Raw genomic sequence first — 22,959 nt, 5'->3', positions numbered from 1 at the left:
AGTCAGTTTAGGAAACGTTAAAATAACATACTCAGTTATTCAGTAGTGACATCTTCTGATCAATGTCCCAACTTTATGCATTAGTGGTTTCAAGTTTTGTTCGATAGATAGTGTTCCCTAAGGCGTTTCTTTTCAATGTGTGGGGTTGAGGTTCACCTCCCGGTACAAATATTATAAGTCACATTGGTCTAGTACCATTACAGACCACATTAGGGAGAAAAAGAATATTTTTCACTTGCCAAGAGATGGCTACAATGTGTGTAGTATACAAGCAAACAATCACAGTAAACAAGCATATCACCTGCAACTTGTATCAATACATTACTGTATTATTTAGAAAACAATAATTAATATAATCAATACGATAACAAAGGTGTTTCATTTGGAAACGACTAGTAAAATATTCTGTAACAGTAACAAAAGAATGTACCTTTCAGCTACTTTGTGTTCAAAACTAATTAACAAATTCAAAAGTATTAGTAGGAATGATACTAGCTACCAAATGACATAAAGTAGAGTTCTTTGGAATAATCCTAACTGCTACACAATTCATAACGCAAGATCGTGGAACAACTTGAAGGAAAAGTGAAAACTAGATATGTAAACAGTCAATCTCATAAAAAAGTATATTATCGGTAGGACTATCAATCATGTGCACTAACAAGATGGATCAAACCCTGGTATCTGTTGAGCTATTTTCTATCCTTTTCCATTATCTGACGATGGATTATCAAATTATATACATTACCTCAAGAGAGTCTTCCTGTGATGACTCTGGCTCGGTTAACTCTGATTTAACTTCTTCTTTCAGAGCTATCACTTCTGATACATGTTCAAAATTTTCCTGTGGAAAGTAAGAAATATTAGGTATGCTCATAACACACATCTACAAATACAGTCACCTACAAATGAGCATCTAAATTCATTAATTTCCAGTATTACAGTTACTATCGTAATTTCACTAATGTTTAAGGAAGATTTCTACCAGCGGAGGATTGTTATAACCAAAGGCTGTACTGAGAATGGTGTTACTATTCTTGCTCACTCCTTATGTCAGAGAAAGGATGAGACTGAGAACAAAATATAAAATGCCAAACGTTTTCTAGCCATACCAGAAGATATAAAACCAGAGATGGAATGGGGGCTATCTCACACAGAATTTGGAAGGACGCAGCCATAGGCATAAACACTAAATTGTACGAACTGTATTCATATGATCAATCATATCAATCAAATGATAAAAGTTGTCTGAACCAATTAGAAGCGTTACATTTCTAAATGATTTTTTGTTGTCGGCATAGAGTTTGTTTATAGACAGATTAAAATTACTTGAAATAATGGAATCACATTCTCTACTATGGTTTTGATGAGATCACAGGGGCTACATAAAACATTAATACAGTTCTGTTTGAAACAGCAAATATCAATGCTTCCAAGTGTATAATAAAAAACATAAACATGAAAGAAGCAGACTTATCACAGTCATATAACAGTGAAAGATGTGATGTAACCCAAAGTCAAAGCGGCTAGAAATGAAATATTGCACTACTATAAGCATGTTATCTAGTGTTCTGTGAGGAGCTCAGGGGATGAGGACACCGTCAGTGGAGAATCAGCAGTGTTGGAGTTAATATCTGCAGTTTCAGAAGATCTTTTATGATCTACTACGGGACATTTAAATTTCACTCTTAGATTCATAAAACCTTGTCAGCATTACAGGGGGGACTGTGATTAAAAGCTTACGTTCTCATGTAAATTAAGTAACTAATAAAAGTGAATTAAAGTAACAAGTTCTAGAATATGCCAACTTAACACATTCAATACAGAAGAGAAGAGTAGCTGAACTAAGGAATGGATGAAAAGGATGCACAGAAAGGACAGGGAAATAATGACAAAGAGGAAAGAAAAAAATCTGTTTAATATGCCTTAAGTCCTTAAAGTGTCAGAGCCCACTAAGAAGGGGCAGATAAAAGAAATCATTCTCAGAAATCATACATTCTAGAGCCCTTAGACATAGTTCTCTATATAACATAGAATCTGACCTGTATTTCAGGAATAAAATGAACATTTTTTTTGTTAGGGGCTTTATGTCGCACAGACACAGATAGGTCTTATGGCGATGATAGGATAGGAAAGGCCTAAGAGTTGGAAGGAAGCAGCCGTGGCCTTAATTAAGGTACAGCCCCAGCATTTACCTGGTGTGAAAATGGGAAACCACGATAAAATGAACTAATCACTATTCTGTCTTTCTAGAAGAATTCAACATCTGAGCAAAATACTTATTTTGAGAGAACGTACATTCAGATCTTGAGCTATTTCATCCCTCGTATGTCATAGGCAAATCTGCTCGTTCCTTAAAACACATAATAATATCTTCCAGCACATTGTGGATGTGAGGGTAACCCAGAATAATCACACCTGTGTTGACATTTTGTTTAGGAGACTGGTGTATCCAGGCTCAAAAACACTAATGAAAGATTTGTGATTTAACTTCTTCTACACTAATTATGGTAGGAGTAATAATTTTTAACATGTGGTGCTAATACTGGTGCAGTAGTTTAGGAGGATATTAGTTTTTTAAAGTACAATTGGCCAACCATCCTCTATTTTAATCAGAGGGGAAAAATAAAAAAGTGCAACCCCTAAACCAAAGTAATTTCGATACTGACAGTAAAAAGTACAGACTAATCCAAGCCCAACCTTAAGTTCCTAAGAGTTGGCAGCTTTGTGTAGTGCGTTGTGGTGTATTCCCAGACAAATAAGCAAAACAGAGTTGTACTACGCATAGATGCTCATTCAGCAATTGGTGACTGCTGGTGTTAATACTGAGGAAGCACATAGAAAATTATGCCCCTGCCAAACTTATTCAGCTATTAAGGGTTAATTTCTGACCTCTATAAAGTTATCTGGAATGAGACTTACAAGTGATGCAGTTGTTTTTCCTTCAAGCCAGGCTGGTTCCTCTTTGATTTTTGCTTCCAGGTCCATTTTGCACAGCAAACTGAAGTAGTTAGAAGGTACTGGTATGGTTGATTACTTCCACTGACCATACACTGAAACATAAGCCAGAAAAATATATTACCTTATTGATGTCATTGATACTTATGGTGTTTGTCAACAAGCTAAGCAACAATTGTGTCATTTTATATGAACATCAATATTATGATCATACCAAAAAAACACGAAATTTTACATGACAGTTGATATTATGATCATACCTATAGGACCTCAAGTTTTCTATGACTGATACTTCAATCAAAGCTAAGGACCTGCAGTTTTATATGATTTCTAAAACAGTGATCACTTCCATAGGAAATATAATTTAACTTATCTGTCAATATCAAGATCATAGTCAAAGGACCCCTGGTATTACATGACCGAGTTTGATAGCTGCACTATAAAGATAATTTAAAAGTCACCACCTTATCAATACAAGATTTATTTACTTCAAAATTGGTAAATTAGGTCAAGACCGGTTTCGACCCCTAAGGGATCATCTTCAGTTGACACATATATAAAAAAGATTTTTACAAAAACATCATATGTAAAATATTAATCTTTCAGTTAATTCAATGCTGGTGGGAACATCTTAGTTTTGAATGTATATGTGTGAGATTTATAGGCTCACTATGTCTAAATTATTGCGTATATAGGTCCTATACTTCTTTACATACAGTGTCAAAATTATTACATTCAATATAATTTATCTATTTGATGAAAACACTAGCAAATTGCTTTCTAAAATGGTAAAGTGTGTACATTTTTAGTTTAAAATTACATGTTGTTTTTTACATGTTGTCATGTTACAATTTATATTACAAAGTATAAAATAAAATTATTCTTGCATTTGTGCACATTGATAATAGTGAGACTATTGTAGGGTCTTCAAAAATATACCGTTGTTTGAGGTATGTCACTGTATATCTGCTTTTTGAAATGTCAATAGCCTGATTACATTCTTATATATAAGTTATGAAATTTCACTTTTTATAGTTCGGTCTAATGGAAGAAACATAGAATAACCTTGTTAATGTAGATTCTTCATGACTAAAATGGTATATAGTACCTTATTAAAATAGATCCTTAATACTAAAATACAAGTATGTGGTACCTTCTGTGCTTGTTTTATATATTAAAATAGGGTTTACATTTATTCACATTAGTTCTATGATTTGTTACCATTTGTAAATTTATGGTCTAATATGAAGGCCAGTTGGAAATATTTGAAGTTAGTCTGATGGGAATGGTTCAATCCCTTGTTTATATTGTTTATTTTGCCGCTTGTTAGGTACAAGCATGTGACAATCTTGTTAAAATGAACTCTTCATAACTAAAATATTGGTATATGGTAGCTTATTAAAATAAATTTTTGCATTAAAAGTGCTAATTTGTAGTGCTATATGTGCACATTTTTCAAACGTAAGATAGGGTTAACATAGGTTAACAACAGTACTATGGGTTGTTACCGTTTGTGAGATTGTAATCTGATATAACTGGACAGTTAGAATGTATGAAATGTTTACATAAATAGGACCGGATACATATTTATACTGTACTGCTTTGCATCTTTTTTCAAGTAATAATAATAATCGTATGGCCTCAGCTACCGTTTGCAGACATTTCGATTTGACGCCATCTGGCTGTCTGCTCGTCAATTTCGACGTTCCGGTTTACTCTGTCTGCCATCTAGCGGACCTAGAGTAAACCGGATCTCTCTTGGGCGTCTATGGCTGAGATTTAATTAATTTTGTCGGGTAAATACCAAATGTATCACCAGAGTTCTTTTACATGCCGACATCGTACGACATGGAGTGTCGAATGGACTTTTTTCCGCCCTTCAAAAATCCGACTACCTCTGCCGGGTTTGAACCCGCTATCTTGGGATCCGGAGGCCGGCACTCTACCACGGATCCACAGAGGCAGCTTTTTTTCAAGTGAATTACGTAGTGTAGTATAGTATTTGTTGCAATTTTGTAAGCTGCTGCTGTTGTTGGAGTTATCTTCAGATTCTGTATGTCGTTAAGAAAACATTTTCCTTCTTTTTGCGTGTCGTTACCAGTTAAATGGGTGATTATCGTGAAATGGAGTACGTTTGAAATGTTGCACGTTTGTTGTGCAACTCTATCAAGACGCTACTACACACAACTTGCAGGCACTTGCAAAGCAAAGGCTGGGAGTTTTCTAAAGCAAGCTAGTTATATGCGTATTCATTTTTAATGCTTAATTAAAAATAAAATTTAAGAAAATTAATAACTTTAAATATTAAAAATATGTAGAATGCTGAAACTGAGAAGGATTCATATTAACTTCTAATATTCTCATTTAAGATCTATGCATTTAGCAAATGTACATTATTGAACTTGAACATTACCGACAATATGTTAGAGATTGTGGACGCAGTGTAAAAAGACATAAATCACAATTCCTCAATGAAGAAAATCCGTAGCTTCCTTAGCGGAATAAGCTGTAGAATTGGCCTTATACAACAACATACCAGCCACTTCGAAAAAAAACCCGATATTTGAATGTTGTTTAATCACTTAAAACAAACTCTTGAAGAACAAATTTGATTTGTAACAGTCAGTAGAACAGGCTGAATTTAGGAAAGGATGTATTACTTGTGACAACTACAGAGTGTGAGACACTTCTTCCGCTACTTGAAATGTGAATGGGCTTGTTATATCACACAGTTCCAATACTTGTAATAAATCACACTGTAACACTCATATATACTAAAATACACAACTGTGGGGAGAGCTGTAGTTGAACACATTCGTAATGTCCACAATCGTAGTATGAGACACTTACTGAAAAGGGCACTGGCGGCACGGAGTGCAATATCCCGCTCACGGGTGGCTCAGATTGGTTGTGCAGTAGATGTTAGTTTTCCCTCCTCCTGCTCGTGACGTCATCACAGGAGCACCGTGACTGTGTAGCATACAACCGCATGTGTAACTCATTTCATTGTTTATGTATGTCTGTCTTATAAAGAAAAGATTTCCACGTAATAACTATACGTAATTTCTTTCCGTATATTGCTGTTGGTTTATACAGTGGCCTACTGTATTTTGCGTAGTGTGTGTGTGTCTTAGTTCTTTTCTGTGAGATCTCGTTAAGTTGCTGTGTTTCGTGCAGTGAGGTACACATATTTTCTTTTCGTTAGTTGCGTGAACAGTGTAATAGTAGCTGGAGTGAAATTTATGTGTTCATTGTACAGTATCATTGCGATAGAAAACTGTGCCGTTAATGATTCACCGACCGAGCTCGATAGGTGCAGTCGCTTAAGTGCGGCCAGTATCCAGTGATTTGGAGATAGTGGGTTCGAACCCCACTGTCGGCAGCCCTGAAGACGGTTTGTCGTGGTTTCCCATTTTCACACCAGGCAAATGATGGGACTGTACCTTAATTAAGGCCACGGACGCTTCCTTCCCATTCCTAGGCCTTTCCTGTCTCATCGTCGCCATAGGACCTATCTGTGTCGGTGCGACGTAAAGCAAATAACAAAAAAAAAAAAAAAAGAAGAAGATTCACCGCCATCTACAGCGACACCTGATTGTTCAGCAAAGGGATTTCGGTACCTCGCCGGCTACATCGCCAACCGTGAAAGAAAATATGACAGGTCAATGTGAAGTCCCACTGGGGAAATGCTTTCCATTTCTTCTGGTACAGCCCCTGTGGGATTGATACAAATGTTATCTCGGGGAGGTCTACTCGTTCCATCGTTAAAATGGTAAACCAAATAAAGGAATTTGAGTTAATTTTCAGGGACACTCACGGACGTGCTGAACTATGACACATACCTAATACACTGACTGACAGAGCAAATGCAACACCAAGAAGGAGTGGTCAGAACTTTATGCCAATTGCAGGGTAGACTGACGTCACTGAGGTATGCTCATGATGTGAAATGCGCCGCTGTGCTGCGCACGTAGCGAACGATAAATGGGACACGGCGTTGGCGAATGGCCCACTTCGTACCGTGATTTCTCAGCCGACAGTCATTGTAGAACGTGTTGTCGTGTGCCACAGGACACGTGTATAGCTAAGAATGCCAGGCCGCCGTCAACGGAGGCATTTCCAGCAGACAGACGACTTTACGAGGGGTATGGTGATCGGGCTGAGAAGGGCAGGTTGGTCGCTTCGTCAAATCGCAGCCGATACCCATAGGGATGTGTCCACGGTGCAGCGCCTGTGGCGAAGATGGTTGGCGCAGGGACATGTGGCACGTGCGAGGGATCCAGGCGCAGCACGCGAGGATCGGGGCATCCGCCGCCAAGCGGTGGCAGCCCCGCACGCCACGTCAACCGCCATTCTTCAGCATGTGCAAGACACCCTGGCTGTTCCAATATCGACCAGAACAATTTCCCGTCGATTGGTTGAAGGAGGCCTGCACTCCCGGCGTCCGCTCAGAAGACTACCATTGACTCCACAGCATAGACGTGCACGCCTGGCATGGTGCCGGGCTAGAGCGACTTGGATGAGGGAATGGCGGAACGTCGTGTTCTCCGATGAGTCACGCTTCTGTTCTGTCAGTGATAGTCACCGCAGACGAGTGTGGCGTCGGCGTGGAGAAAGGTCAAATCCGGCAGTAACTGTGGAGCGCCCTACCGCTAGACAACGCGGCATCATGGTTTGGGGCGCTATTGCGTATGATTCCACGTCACCTCTAGTGCGTATTCAAGGCACGTTAAATGCCTACCGCTACGTGCAGCATGTGCTGCGGCCGGTGGCACTCCCGTACCTTCAGGGGCTGCCCAATGCTCTGTTTCAGCAGGATAATGCCCGCCCACACACTGCTCGCGTCTCCCAACAGGCTCTACGAGGTGTACAGATGCTTCCGTGGCCAGCGTACTCTCCGGATCTCTCACCAATCGAACACGTGTGGGATCTCATTGGACGCCGTTTGCAAACTCTGCCCCAGCCTCATACGGACGACCAACTGTGGCAAATGGTTGACAGAGAATGGAGAACCATCCCTCAGGACACCACCCGCACTCTTATTGACTCTGTACCTCGACGTGTTTCTGCGTGCATCGCCGCTCGCGGTGGTCCTACATCCTACTGAGTCGATGCCGTACGCATTGTGTAACCTGCATATCGGTTTGAAATAAACATCAATTATTCGTCCGTGCCGTCTCTGTTTTTTCCCCAACTTTCATCCCTTTCGAACCACTCCTTCTTGGTGTTGCATTTGCTCTGTCAGTCAGTGTATTATACGCAAAGTGTGTCAAATATTTAGCAGTAAATTCCCCACTGTACCACCAGAAAAATCTATTAAAAATGTATGTTAGAACGAGAATATTTATACGCATACGACAAATGAACATTCGGACAAGAACTGAAAAATCCATAGCAGCTCATCGGCGAAAGGCACGACAGTGGATTTCATCTTCAAAAGCAACCACTTCATGACATCTAATCTCACAGGTAGGACTGTGTTCTAATGAAGTGCTATCTATGCGGAGCCTCCGTGGCTCAGACGGCAGCGCGACGGTTTCTCACCACTGGATACCGTGGTTCAAATCCCTGTCACTCCATGTGAGATTTGTGCTGGCCAAAGTGGAGGCGGGACAGGATTTTCTCCGGGTACTCCGGTTTTCCCTGTCATCCTTCATTCCAGCAACACTTTCCATTATCATTTCATAGCATTGATCAGTCATTAATAAATCACTTTGGGAGTGGCGACCCCATTGTAATAATAGCCTATATGTGGTTCATTCATTACATCCCTGACCCGGTCAAAGACTGGAAAACAGGCTGTAGGTTTTCCAGGACTATCTATGCATGGTTTCGAATATAAACTTACTTCTGCTGCTGTTACAGTATGTGTTAAGCTTTAAACTCCATACCTGCGGAAGTGAGTCAGTATTGTACCCGACATAGTCAATCTGTGAACACGAGACACCCCAGGGGTGCTCAGTTCGGTGGCTGTAGGCTTACCAAATAAACGAATGTGGCAGGATTATCGTAGGGTTCATCAAATAAGCACGTTCCAGGTATAGAACAAATATGACACTTTTATTTAATTAAATGCAATAGTGGCCATCCTGAAGTTTGTGATTATGACAATGATCACTACGTTATAGAATTTAATATGGCTCTTGATGTAACAAACCTAGGCACAAACAAATGGGATGGTACACGACAGTTGTTTCCCTAACATTCTAACAGAGTATTTACATTGTAGAAATTTTTTTATCGTCTTTAAATTTATTAAATTATTTATTTAAAGTTGAATTAAAATTTGTCATTCGGAAAAATGAGGTCTGGGCCAAGCCTTCATCGACAATCTGAAAAAAATGCAGTAATTGTAAGAATGAGTATAATAAAGAAATATCCAAGATTCAAAAAGTTAACAATTATAGCAGAAAAAATAAAATTTACAGTCGTTATCTTAACAATTTGTAATTATAAAATGAAAAGTTGAATTTGCCTTGGGTTTCTCTAAGTTAATCCGAGACGTCGGATATACCTGTTCACGTCGTCTCACATCTCTTTTCGTGAGAATTAATACTGAACGTTAAGCATCTGACCAATAATTAAACAAAATAAAACGCCTTCTGGGCTTGCAAACGTAAGTAAATGGGGAGAATATCATCCATGTGGAAATCCCGTCCACTATCAATCGATAATATCAAAGTGTCACATGTTTCAGAACAGAACACATAAAAAATAATCCTCTAAATACTAACAAATTACTACTTCTACAGCTAACTACGGAAATTGTCAAGAAGACTGTGATTACCAAGAAGAAAATATCTACACTATGTACATGTCGACGAGTGTCGATCAACCGTATTACTCTCCTGTTAACAAATTTATTGAGTTACAGCAAGATTGAGTTACCTCATGAGAGCGAAAAATTGCATCAACGAATGAGCTGGCATATTCACGAATCAGATATTATTTAGATATTTCGTCGAAGACCTGTTCTTCAGACCTAAGGCCTTCTCGAACATTCACCTGTACCTTCACTTGAAATTATTGAATTACTTGAGAAAAGTTGGGATATTCCCACGAATTAAAAAGTACATCGATTAACATGGACTTTCATTTTCTTCATCTGAAGACACTAACATTAGACTACACTGCATTCGTCGCGAATAATGCATTAACATGTGAAAAACTCAGTTTCACGAAGATTCATGTCATGCACAATTATTCCATATACTCTACACGTACAGTGTACCACAATGACGACTCTAATTTGTCGCATCCTAATCTCAAATATGTGTAGCCATGAAATATTAGGACCTACCATCGTCCTACAAATACATAATATCCACTTAAATGTGTCTCGATGATTAATTACTCCAACTAATTATCACATGCTCCCAATGCACATGTTCACATTAAATTCGTACATAGAATTCAGACTCAATATCCCGATGACACGTGGTCTCAAACGCGAGGTACAAGTAGAAGTTCCATTACAAGGAAAATATAGAAAATATGGACGAAATATCCTACCATTAAATCCATCGGACATAAATTAATTCATATTCGTGACGAAATTGACTCAATAAGCAAAGATGGTGTCGATAACACATGGATAACTCTATCAGAACCCTCACTGTCAAATTCATGGCCACATGGTCATTAAGTAATCACATGTGTCAGTTTTACGACGTATTCGAGCAAATAAACAACCATAAAATGTGTCAAAATAGCTTACTAAGAAGAAAGAAAGAATAGAACAAAACTACATAGAACAGATATAAATGAGACGTAATCGACTTAACTTAAGGAGAAATCTTCATGTCTGGAAGTCTGGGTTCTCAATCAGCCATGCCAGGATGAAAGAATCTGCATCCCGACGCCGCCGACGATGGTCGAAGGTTTAGAACTTCATGGTGAAGCACTGGTAATCCATAATGCGAAGTTCCGTCCTCTTCTGGAAATGATCACGTCCACGTCTTCCGCGTCCACTCGTGAGAAAGCTGAAACTTACACAAAGTGCTTTAGAATAAGCTCCAAACACACACGTAACTGTATTTTGGAAATGACACGTACTTAAGGGATTTATATCTGCACATTCGACGTCTGATCACAGCACTGTTCTAAGTTGTATCCAATTATCAGAGGTGTAGAGCACAGGAGTGAAGCCACTATTCTTGACGACAGTATTCACGACGTTCCACGCTGAGCGACTGAAGGTGATAGTCCAGGAACACGCCAGTGTGTGTGAGAGTGATTGCTCGTATCACATGACTTAAATATCATGTCTGGTGCACATGCACGGAAGCAAAGTCAATTTAGATACTAAATTCTTCTACTGTACGAATCTACAACTTCATCACCATTTTAGCCACAAGGTCGTGTAAATTATTTCAAAATTTCAGTTTTTAATTTATATCCTCTAAATGTGCTATTTTTTATCCAGTTTATTTTAATTTAGTCCTTGAGCCTTCCGTAATTATGCACGTCGCCACCAAAGATATTATAAATATTTCATTCATATCTTTCCTCGCAATTACAGGTGACACGCGCTGGCCTCCTTCTTTCTCTCGCCAACCTTCATTTTTTTATTTTTATTCCGTTAGCCAGACGGCCGCTCTCTTCACATAAAAAAACTTGTTCTCGTCCTCGCCCAAGGTCGCGCACACCCCGTCTCGCCGACAAGCGAACACAAGCCATACCAACACCTGTTCAATCAGCTGTGGCCTCACGGTCACAGTATATCGTATGTTAACATACGGTAGTTCATCACGGAATTTCTGCTGTAAAGATTTAATATGACAAAGATTTCATATCTCTAAATATTTATGTTTACAGACTTGAAAGCGCGTAACCTTCCTCAAACTAAATAGAGGAACTTTGAAATGTTAATAAATTTCAAGCGTTGGTTAGAGTGCCGTCACGTTTACGCCTTATTCGTAATGGAAATCATGAAAAGTTACTATGCTGTACTCGTTTTCTATCTTATAACTGCAGTAATCTTTATGTCTGGTCTGCAATTAGTTCTGAGAAACTGTAATATTAGCTGATATTATGAGATTCTTACTGATTTGCGCGCTCCGGGCTCGGCTGCTTTGCTCCTACTGTGACGTCATTTCGTTAACCAATAGCAGCTCGGTTCGCGTTGGGCCCAACCTTTAGCAGTGTTTAAGAACCTTGTGTCCCGCTATGTCTGGCTCAAAGAGGATATATAAGTTAGAAGGAACCTCTCCGGGTGAAAGAAAGAGAATACGAAAGCAGGTCCGTAAGTCTAAACGAATGTGGACAGCCATGGAAGGAGGAATCAGCTGCCTGAACTTTACGATCCAACTCTTCGTACACTAACGGAAATAAAATCGTACGGCTTTTAATACATATATACATGCATTATCATTATAGTCCGTTATGCCATTCGGCGTTCAGTCTGCAAGCCTCTGTGAATTTACAAAAACGGCACGTCGCGACAATCCTCTATTTGCAATCAGTGCCGTGGCCTCATTTAATTCTATACCTCTTATCATTAAATCGTTAGAAACTGAATCAAACCATTGTCACCATGGTCTCCCTCTACTCCTCTTACCCACCATAATAGAGACTTCTATTTTTCTAGGTAACCTATTCTCCTCCATTCGTCGCACATGTCCCAACCACCGAAGATGGTTTACGCGTGCAGCTTCATCCATCGAGTTCATTCCTAACTTAGACTTTATCTGCTAGTTCCGAGTAGGCCTACTCTCCTGCTATTGTTCCCACCTGTTTTAAAAGCAACAATTTTCGCTACTTTCATGTCTGTTACTTCAAACTTATGAATAATATATCCTGAGCCCACCCAGCTTTCGTTCTCGTAAAGCAAAGATGGTCTGGAAACACACCGATGTAAATACAGTTTCGTCCGGGAGATGACTTCCTTCTTACAGAACAATGTTGATCGCAACTGCCAACTCACTACATTGGTTTTACTAGACCATGATTTAATCTCACTTACTATATTACTATCCTGGGGAAACAACCAACAAAAGTACTTAAAATTATCTACCTGTTCCATGTTTGTATCACCAATCTGACATTCACTTCTGTTGACTTTCTTACCTACTGACATCAATTTAGTCTTGGAGAGGCTAATTGTTATTCCATACTCACTGCACCTATTTTCAAGTTCCTGGACATTAGACTGCAGGCTTTCGGCACAATCCGCCATTAAGACGAAGTCGTCAGCAGACGCCAGACTGCATACTAAATTTCCACCCGCCTGAATCATTTCTTGCCAATTTATACCTTTCAGCAGATGATCCTCGTAAATTACGAAGAGCAAATGAGAAAGATTACAGCCTTGTCTAACCCCTGTAAGTATCCTGAACCAAGAACCCGTTCTACCATCTATTCTTACTGGAGCCCAATTGTCATCACAAATGCCTTTGATTGATTTTAATAATCTACCCTTAATGTCATTCCCCCCGCAGTATTGTGAACATCATTTCTCTCGGTACCCTGTCATAAGCTTTCTCTAGATATACTAAACCAATACACAGCTGTCTATTCATTTTCTAACATTTTACATTTACCTGGTGCGTACTGAAAATTGGATCTTGACAGACCCTCCGTGCTCTGTAACCACACTGGATTTCATGCAACTTCCTCTCTGATTTCCGAGATGCCGGTGAATACTTTGCTTGGTATAGGCAAGATGGCGGGCAATAAGCAACTAGCTGTGTGTGGTTCGTGCATAAAATCAATTACTGCCGAGGACGACTACATCATCTGTGACGGTAAGTGTCATAGAAAACATCACAGAGCGTGTGTTAAATTAAATAAACGGGAATTCAAGACACTAATTGAGGACAAATCAAAGAAGTGGTACTGCGGCAAGTGTGATAGTTTGAATGGTGATCTTGCTGTAGGGCCGAGTGACCATAAGCTTGGGGATATGGAATCTGTAGTTAGGGACATCCACAAAAGGTTGTGTAAACTAGAAGGAATCGAAGCTGAACAAGCGGAAATTAGAAAGTCGGTGACCTTCTGTGCTGAGAGTTTTGACGATATTAAGCGTCAGCTGCACAAAATAACTGATGACTTTATAAACGCTATGGCAGAAGTAGCGGCATTGAAGTCTATGGTTGCTGTCCTCGTAAGGGAAAAGACAATAGCAGACAAAGAAGTCTCTAAGCTTAGAGAGGAAAATCAAGACCTCCAACAGTACGTCCGGAGGAACAACGTAGAAATTCATGGACTGCCTCAGCTTGGTGACGAGAATCCAGTCGCATTTGTGAAAGCACTTGGCAATGCGCTCGGTGTCTAAGTGACCGACAGTGATATTGATGCGTGTCATCGTCTACCCCAAAAGAAGCAGGAACTCCCTCCTCCTCTCCTTGTAAAATTTTGCAGCCGGTTAAAAAGGGATCAGCTGCTCGCAGCAAGGAAGAATAAATCAACACTAAGCTCAAAAGATTTAGGTATCCAAGCAGCTAAACGACCTGTATATATCAACGAACATCTGACATCGGGGAATAAATATCTCCACAAGATGGCCAGGGACCTACGGCAACATGGATATAAATATATTTGGACAAGGGACTGCAAAATCTACGTACGAAGGACTGAAAACCATCGATCAGTGCGAATTAGGAGCATTGATGATATTAGAAAATTGCAGAGCGATGACACAAGTGTAACGGCACATCCAAGATATCATACCAACACTCGTTAATGGCAGTACCTAAGTGTTGCAACAAATAATCCATTTTTCCATTAGGCTGTTATGAAATACAATACGATTCCATAAATAATTTTGTTTTACAGAACATCAGTTCATATACAGTTGCTTCTCACCTGGACGGAAACAGCTCTACTGGCCCGTCAAAATCTTACAGTGCGGTTAGGTGCTTGTACCTAAACAGCAGGAGTATGCGAAACAAACTTGAGGAAATAGAAATTCTGTTGCACATTATAGGCCAGGTAGATATATTGGTTGTGACAGAAACTTGGGTAAAAAGTGAGGAGGCGAAATACTATAATATACCAAATTATAGAAGCATCTTTTCACACAGAGACGGCAAAGCTGGAGGTGGCTTAGGTATTTACATTTCGCACTGTTGAAAGCAAATGTGAAAATGAATTGTGAACTTGATCATAGCTTGATATGGGTTGAAATTTATAGGGATAAATTTAGTAGTAGTAAATATAAAAGTATTGATTTAATTGCAGGATATAACCCAAATAAGAATAATGCCATACCATTTCTAGCATCCCTCGAAAATTTTCTAAGTAAAACAACTAACAATTTATGCCTATTTTTGGGTGACACGAATATTGATAACTAGTGACCAACTAAAAAGAAAATACATGAACCTGCTTTCTTGCTATGATTTCAAGCAATGCAATAATGTATATCCAACACGAATATGTGATACCACAAGCACTTTAATAGATCATGTGTCTATAAATAATTCTGGAATATATTATTATTTATCAAATGTTGGTAGCTATATAAGTGACCATAATATATTAATATTTGATATTCTTTTGCCAAATTCTAAATCTCCATCACAATCGCTTCAACTGAAAAGGCTGAAAGCAACTAATGTAGACCAAAATAATGATAGACCTGAAAGTAGTAATATCACTGAACATAACACAAAAGTCATAAAGAACACTACTAGTAGAATTGACATAATGTATAATTCCTTTATTGACCAGCTACTGCTTGGTACACAAAAACAGAAAGCACAAAGTCATCGAACACAAAGAACTGGTAGCTTGCCATGGATATCTTCTGAACTTCTCAGCCTTATTAAGCGACGTGACATTTTACATGCAAAACTTAAAAATCCCACCCTAAAGAATAACATCAATCTCAATCAGGAATATCGCAGGTGTAGAAACAATGTGACAAATCTAAAAAGGAGCTTAAAAAACAAATATTACTCTTAAAAATTTAGAATTCATAACAAGAACCCAAAGGAAACATGGAAAATAATCAATGAAATCATACATAACAGAAAAACAACAAAAGGCGATAATTGTACATCTCTAGAAATAGGAAACAAGATAATTACAGACAGTCAGGAAATATGTGAATCATTAAATTTATATTTTACAAATATTGCTAAAGCCCTGGCTTCAGCAATCCCTCCCCAGAGCACTGAAACACTTGCAGTTCCTAGTTACTTGAACTCATTTTACCTATATCCGACTGATGAAACAGAAGTAAGATCTATAATATCAAATTTAAAGAACAAGAGTAGCTGTGGGCAGGATGGTATAACTGCCAACTTTCTAAAAGAATTCCAGGATTCTTTAAGTGGGATGCTAACAGATATCATTAACGAATCCTTGGCATCTGGTACATTACCTAGTGAGCTAAAAGTAGCTAAAGTAGTTCCTGTCTTCAAGGGTGGGGATGGGAGGAATCCTAGTAACTATAGGCCTATCTGTATTCTTTCCATAATCTCCAAAATATTAGAAACTATTGTTAAAAAGAGACTTCTCACTTTTTTAAACAAAAATAATTTCTTTTACAATGCACAATGTGGCTTTCGTGAGAACTCTAACACTGAAATAGCAACCATAGATCTCATAAATATGCTGCAAGAGTCAATAGATTTTAATAGTTTTGCTGGTGAGTTGTTTATAGATCTAAAGAAGGCCTTTGGTACAGTGGACCATGAAAGACTGTTAGCTAAATTAGAGAGAGCAGGAGTTCGTGGTGTTGCATTGAAGTGGTTTGATAATTATCTGTCCGATAGAAAACAGTATGTAGTGCTGAATAACTGTAGGAGCTCAGCAATTAGGGTAACCCATGGCCTTCCACAGGGGTCAGTATTAGGGCCGATACTCTTCCTAGTCTACATCAATGATATTGCAACTTGCCGCTTGAAAGGACGTATCACACTGTATGCCGACGACACAAACTTGTTCTATACTGGTAGTAATATAGACTCCATTGTTAAGGATATGCAGGAAGACCTCAATACTCTGTGCTTTTGGTTTCAAGCAAATAAATTAACTATTAATGTGCAAAAGACTAATTATATGATAATGACAAAACAAGGTCAGAATGAAATCCCACACAGTAAAATATATATGCAGAATACTGAAATAAAACTAGTTAGAACTGTCAAATATCTTGGGTTGGTGATTGATAGGAACTTGAACTGGACAGACCATGTTGAATACATTACTAAAAAGATCACACCTGTTGCAGGAATTTTAAAGAAATTTAGTTATCTTATCCCACAACATCTTCTAAAACACATCTACTACTCTTTAATTCATAGTCACCTACAATATTTGAATATAATCTGGATGCGCTGTAAGAAGTCCGACTTAAATGGGCTAATGGTAGTACAAAATAGAGCTGTTAGAAATATACTTAATCTTCTCTACTTAACACCAATAAAATATCTATACCTAAGTGCTAAAATACCACCCCTAAACATGAGTGCAGAATACAGCTGTACTCATGTATAAAATAAAACATAAATTTATACAACACAACACTACATATACTCTGAATTCTGACAACCATCCATATAGTACTAGGCATGCAAATGACTTTGCCTTATACAATGTTTGCTCTTATAAATATGGTATAAACAGCTTGAAATTCTCTGCAATCCAGTTATTTAATAACATCCCTGTGGAGATAAAAACAGCACCAACTTTGGCAAAATTCAAACAAAGAGTCAAGCATTACTTTTGGGAAAGGTACAGTGCTGTTTAAATCAAAATATCAGATGACATTTAAGGCATTCTCCCAAACAATCTTGCAAACTGTCCGGAACTATTCTTGTACCTCTACAACTTTTATGTTATGTAAATGTAAATACTCTGTAATCTGTTCTTGTACCTCTGCAACTCTGTGTTATGTATATATATTGTAAATACTCTGTAATCAATTCCTGTACGTCTGCAACTTTTGTGCTATGTAATTGCAAATAATCTGAAATCTATTCTTGTACTTCAGCAACTCTTATGTAAATGAAAATTCTCCATAATCCATTCTTGTACCTTTGCAACGTTCATGTTACGTAATTGTAAATACAGTCAGAAATAATTCTCTGTAATCCTCATATTGATGATGTACATATTTTATATATTGTATGTGTTTATATGTTCAACCATTTACTAATTATCTTATGTACACAAACTATATTTTGATGTGTAAGTGCCCGCCAGTATGTAATGTCCTGTACAATTCCTATGTATGAGCCTGCAGGCTCGTTGGAATTAATTGAAATAAATGAATGAATGAAATGAATGATAGTAATCATACAGGGAACGGATTTATATGTACTAATATTTTTTGAAATATGTACATATATATTTAGTTATTTTTATTCAAATATGGTACTATATATGGACATAAAATTGCACATATAACATTCATTTCTATTTTTATCAAAGTTGAAAGAAGCTAAACAAAGTAGATCTACATGCAACATAATGTTGCACTTCACATTTTAATATATTTGAAGAACACACAATATTTTATTCTCTGTTACCAAAAGAATGGATTACAAAATGTTCTTTTAAGTTCTGCAAAGTGAATCTCCATCTATTATCTGTAAGGACAGTTTTATATTGACTGAAACTGCGTTCAACATCGGAAGACGTAAGGGGGGTATAATTCAACTTCACAATATCTGCTGGCGTTCAATCCAGTGTTAATTTTACAGTTAAATCTCCACACAGCATTGCAGCAACCTTTGTCCGGGGTTATTTGAAAGCACAGTTTGCTTCATTTGCAGGATTTAGTTGTTCCACAGTTTTATTCACAATTTCACAACATTCAGAAAGTGGGAAGTGCGAGTTTTGGAGCCTTTTCAGTGTTATTTTGATGCATAAAAAATTATGCTGAATGTAACATAAGTCATTTTTCACATACATGTCGCAAACAACTGTTTTCGCGGCTTCAATTGAGGCTGCATCTTCAGAGTCCATGGTATGCGGAACGTTCTTAATACAGCCTATATATATTCAACATAATATTCAATCGCTTGCAGCCACGTACCCCACCTAGTTAGAATCGGCTTAGGCGGCACTGGAATCTCTGGGTACATTTCTTTCAAAAGATGAACTCTTCTGTGGGCTTTGAGAAAAACTGTTTTTACTGAGGAAATCAATAATTTTACCTTGGGGTAACTGCCTTTTACCACTTCAGCCACACGATGAAAGGCACGTGCTACACATATTAAATGAGTCATCCTTGGATATACAGCACATAATGCTTCTCCGGCGTTCATCATATAAGGTGCAGAATCGCTAATAAAAAGTAACACTTTATTATACTTAACGCCCTGTGGCCAGAGGTTACTCATAGCCTCACTGAACAGTTTTGCTATAGTTTTGTTATCGCACTTTTCTAGAACATCACAGTGTAAGAGAATCCGTTTACAATAATCTTCGCTTAACAAGCCAATGATTACGTTGCCAATTAGCCTGCCTTCTTTGTCTGTTGTCTCATCCATGGAAACCGAAATTGGACCGTCTTTAATCTCTTGCCTTATCTTCCGAACAGTTCCATCGTATATGGCTGAACAGTACGTTTTTCTGAACGTTGACTCATCCGGGATGGATCGTTTGGTATATTTCTTGAGGAATTCCCTGAAGCGCTGATTATAAGAGAGGTATGTCAGCAGAGATGAGAGCACGGCAGAGATCGGTGTTGAACTCGAACGTTACACTGGAAGTTGCTGGTTGTGTCAGAAACAACTGTCTCTGCTTGGAATATCCTTGTTTGTTAGCCTGGTGTTTACTGGTTGAAACATGCTGTTGCACTAGGAATATTTGAGTAGATGTCACTGCACAATGACACAAATTAGAAAATATTATCTCACTGTCAGTTGATAAACCATCTTCTTTAAATTCTGATACGTAACTTTTTAATTTTAAACTGGTTGACTGAGCTACTTTAGGCACATTGTAACAATGTTAATTTCTTCAATGAATATCAATATACAACTGCACACACTGAACGTACTAGAACACTATGAGCCGTCTCATTGCTAATTCAAACTGTGAAGACTGTTAGTGAACTAGATGGAGTTATGAAGCAATCAAAGGGAATGCCCGAATTACGAACTAATTCGGAAACAACTAGCACATCGTCGATGAATGAGATTTTCCTAGTTACGATTATTTTTTGCTAGGTGCTTTACGTCGCACCGACACAGATAGGTCTTATGGCGACGATGGGATAGGAAAGGCCTAGGAGTTGGAAGGAAGCGGCCTTAATTAAGGTACAGCCCCAGCATTTTCCTGGTGTGAAAATGGGAAACCACGGATAATCATTTTCAGGGCTGCCGATAGTGGGATTCGAACCTACTATCTCCCGGGTGCAAGTTCACAACCGCGCGCCTCTACGCGCACGGTCAACTCGCCCGGTCCTAGTTACAAAATGATGGCACAGACACAGTCGATGTTATGTAATGCAGCTTATCAGTGCTGTAAGTGTGATCCAGACCTCTCTCTTTCTTCGCACCGCTTATCAGCTTATTTTATCAGCCCAGACCTGGGCAGGCGTGATAATGACCTGCACACCACTTAAAATATTAATTTTTCGAATATTGATTCTTAATTTATTTCTTCATTATTGAGATGACTGCTAATTTATTATGATTTAATACTTTTTAACCGAAATATGGACTATATTGATTTTAATGACGAAGAATATAGAACATATGTACTAAACTCAAAAATATGGAAAATAAATACTCCATTTTTCAACTCCACGCGTCATGATTCGTAAAGATAATGAAAAATATAATTAATTTTATCTGCCTAAAGAGATATGCAATTACATATAAATCCGTTCCCTGCGTAATCAATGAGGTACCTCGATAGTTGTTGGAATCCTTCCTGTTCCATTGCTTATAGATAGGTGCAATTACTGCCTTTGTCCAATCTTAAGGTACCTTACCAACACTCCATTCTAATCCTACTACTCTACAAAGCCATTTCATTCCTGCCTTCCCAGTATACTTCACCATTTTGGGTCTAATTTCATTTATTCCTGCTGCTATATGACAACGGAGTTTATTTACCATCCTTTCCACTTCATCAAGCGTAATTTCACCAACATAACTTTCTTCCTGCCCAGTAGCTAGGTTGTTCGCGACACCACCAGGAAGATTTCCTTTTACATTGAGAAGATGTTCAAAATATTCCCTCCAACACTCCAGTAATTCCCTGGGATCTATTATGAGTTCACCTGAATTACCCAAAACACTGCTCATTTCCTTTTTCCTTTACTTCCTAAGATTCTTTATTACTGTCCAGAAAGGTTTCGCTGCTGCTTGACATAGTCTTTCCAGGTTATTACCAAAATCTTCCCACGACTTCTTTTCGGATTCAACAACTACTTATTTCGCTTTGTTTCATTCATTTACGTACAATTCCTTGTCTACATCAGCCCTAGTATGGAGCCATTTCTGATAAGCCTTCTTTTTACGTTTACAAGCTACCGTCACTTCATCAATCCACCAAGATGTTCGCTTTTCCCCGCCTTTACACATACGCGTTCCTAGGCATTCCCTTACTGTTCCTGCTACAGCATCCCTGTATGCCACCTATTCTCTTTCTATATCCTGAACCTGCTTACTGTCCACTGTTCGAAGCTTCTCACTAATCATATCCATGTACTTCTGTCTAATCTCCTCGTCCTGGAGATTTTCTACTCTTGTTCGTTTGCAGATGGATTTCATTTTCTGTATCCTAGGCTTAGAGATACTCAGTTCACTACAGATCGGATAGTGGTCTATATCACCGAAAAATCCACGTAAAACTCATACATTCCTACCAGACTTCCAGAATTTAAAATCGGTTAAGATATAGTATATTTTGTGGATCTGTTACCCTTAGCTCCCCACCTGAATAGCCTTATGCTTGAAGAATATATTCGTAACAGCTAAACACAAACTAGCATAGAAGTCCAACAAACGCTTCCCGTTCCCATTAGCTTCCATGTATTCCCCACATTTACCAATTACCCTTTCGAATACTTCAGTTCTGTTTCCAACTCTCGCATTGATATCGCCCATCTTTCATCGGCTAACGTATGCGGCTGTTGGCCGCAAAATGTGAAACCAACTCGCCGTTTCGTCTCGGCGCATCGTAGTGTAATCGAAGGAGCCAGTATTCCTAAGTTACACCCTTCCCCATAAGGCGGCACGGTTTCCAAGGAGGCGCCCTGTGTGTCTTCTAAGTTCAAAGGTGTCAGATCGGCGGCTGTCTGCTCAGCTCTTGGTCACAATGTAAGTGTATGTTATTATTATTTTGTTTTGTGGATTGCTTTGTAAATAGGTGTTTTCGACGACATTAACCATAAAATTATTACTGTCTAATACAAATAAGTACATATTATAAAACTTTTGTCATAATATAAAATATACGCATCCTTACTTAGAAACTTGACCAGCTATTACTACTTCTGTAGCTAACCGCTCGCTGAGCATCTTCTGAAGAATAGCATTACATTCCTTGGGATTCTGCGTGAAGTCTTTGCAGTGTGATTTTCGAAAGTTCCAGAAATTATTTAGTGCCTTTACTTTCTTTTGTACGAGCGTAAATCAATCAATTAATCAATCAATCATCAATCAATCATTAAACCAATCAGTCAATCAATCAATACTGATCTGCATTTACAACAGTCGGCCACGTGGCAAATTCCCTATCTGTTTTTCTCTTAGCTTTTTCTCAAATGATTATTAAGAAATTGTAAATTTATTGAACGTTTTCCTTAGTAAGTTATTCCAATCCCTAACTCCACATCCTATGAACGAATATTTGCCCCAATTTTTCCTCTTGAATTCCAGCCTTATCTTCGTATTTTAATCTCCTTTAAAAGACACCACTCAAACTTATTCGTATACTGATGCCATTCCACGCTATCTCTCCAGTGATAGCTCGGAACATACCACTTAGTCGAGCAGCTCGTCTCCTTTATTCCAATTCTTCCCAGCCCAAACTTTGCAACATTTTTGTAAAGCTATTCTTTTGTCACATATCACGCAGAACAAATCAAGC

General features: G+C 38.4%; 1 long non-coding RNA gene across 1 annotated transcript; it reads right to left on the bottom strand.

Annotated features, from left to right (window-relative positions):
- Nucleotides 1–777: 777 nt before the first annotated feature.
- On the bottom strand, nucleotides 778–5,861 carry LOC137503209 (uncharacterized). Its single transcript, XR_011019102.1, has 3 exons — nucleotides 5,809–5,861; nucleotides 2,923–3,053; nucleotides 778–844 (listed from the first exon to the last, which is right to left on the bottom strand). It is a non-coding gene; the product is annotated as an uncharacterized lncRNA (long non-coding RNA).
- Between the last annotated feature and the right edge of the window lie 17,098 nt (nucleotides 5,862–22,959).

Source organism: Anabrus simplex, chromosome X, assembly GCF_040414725.1.
Source record: "Anabrus simplex isolate iqAnaSimp1 chromosome X, ASM4041472v1, whole genome shotgun sequence".
NCBI lineage: Eukaryota > Metazoa > Arthropoda > Insecta > Orthoptera > Tettigoniidae > Anabrus > Anabrus simplex.
Note: the sequence above shows the minus strand (reverse complement) of the source record. Positions and strands in the feature narration are given on the sequence as shown.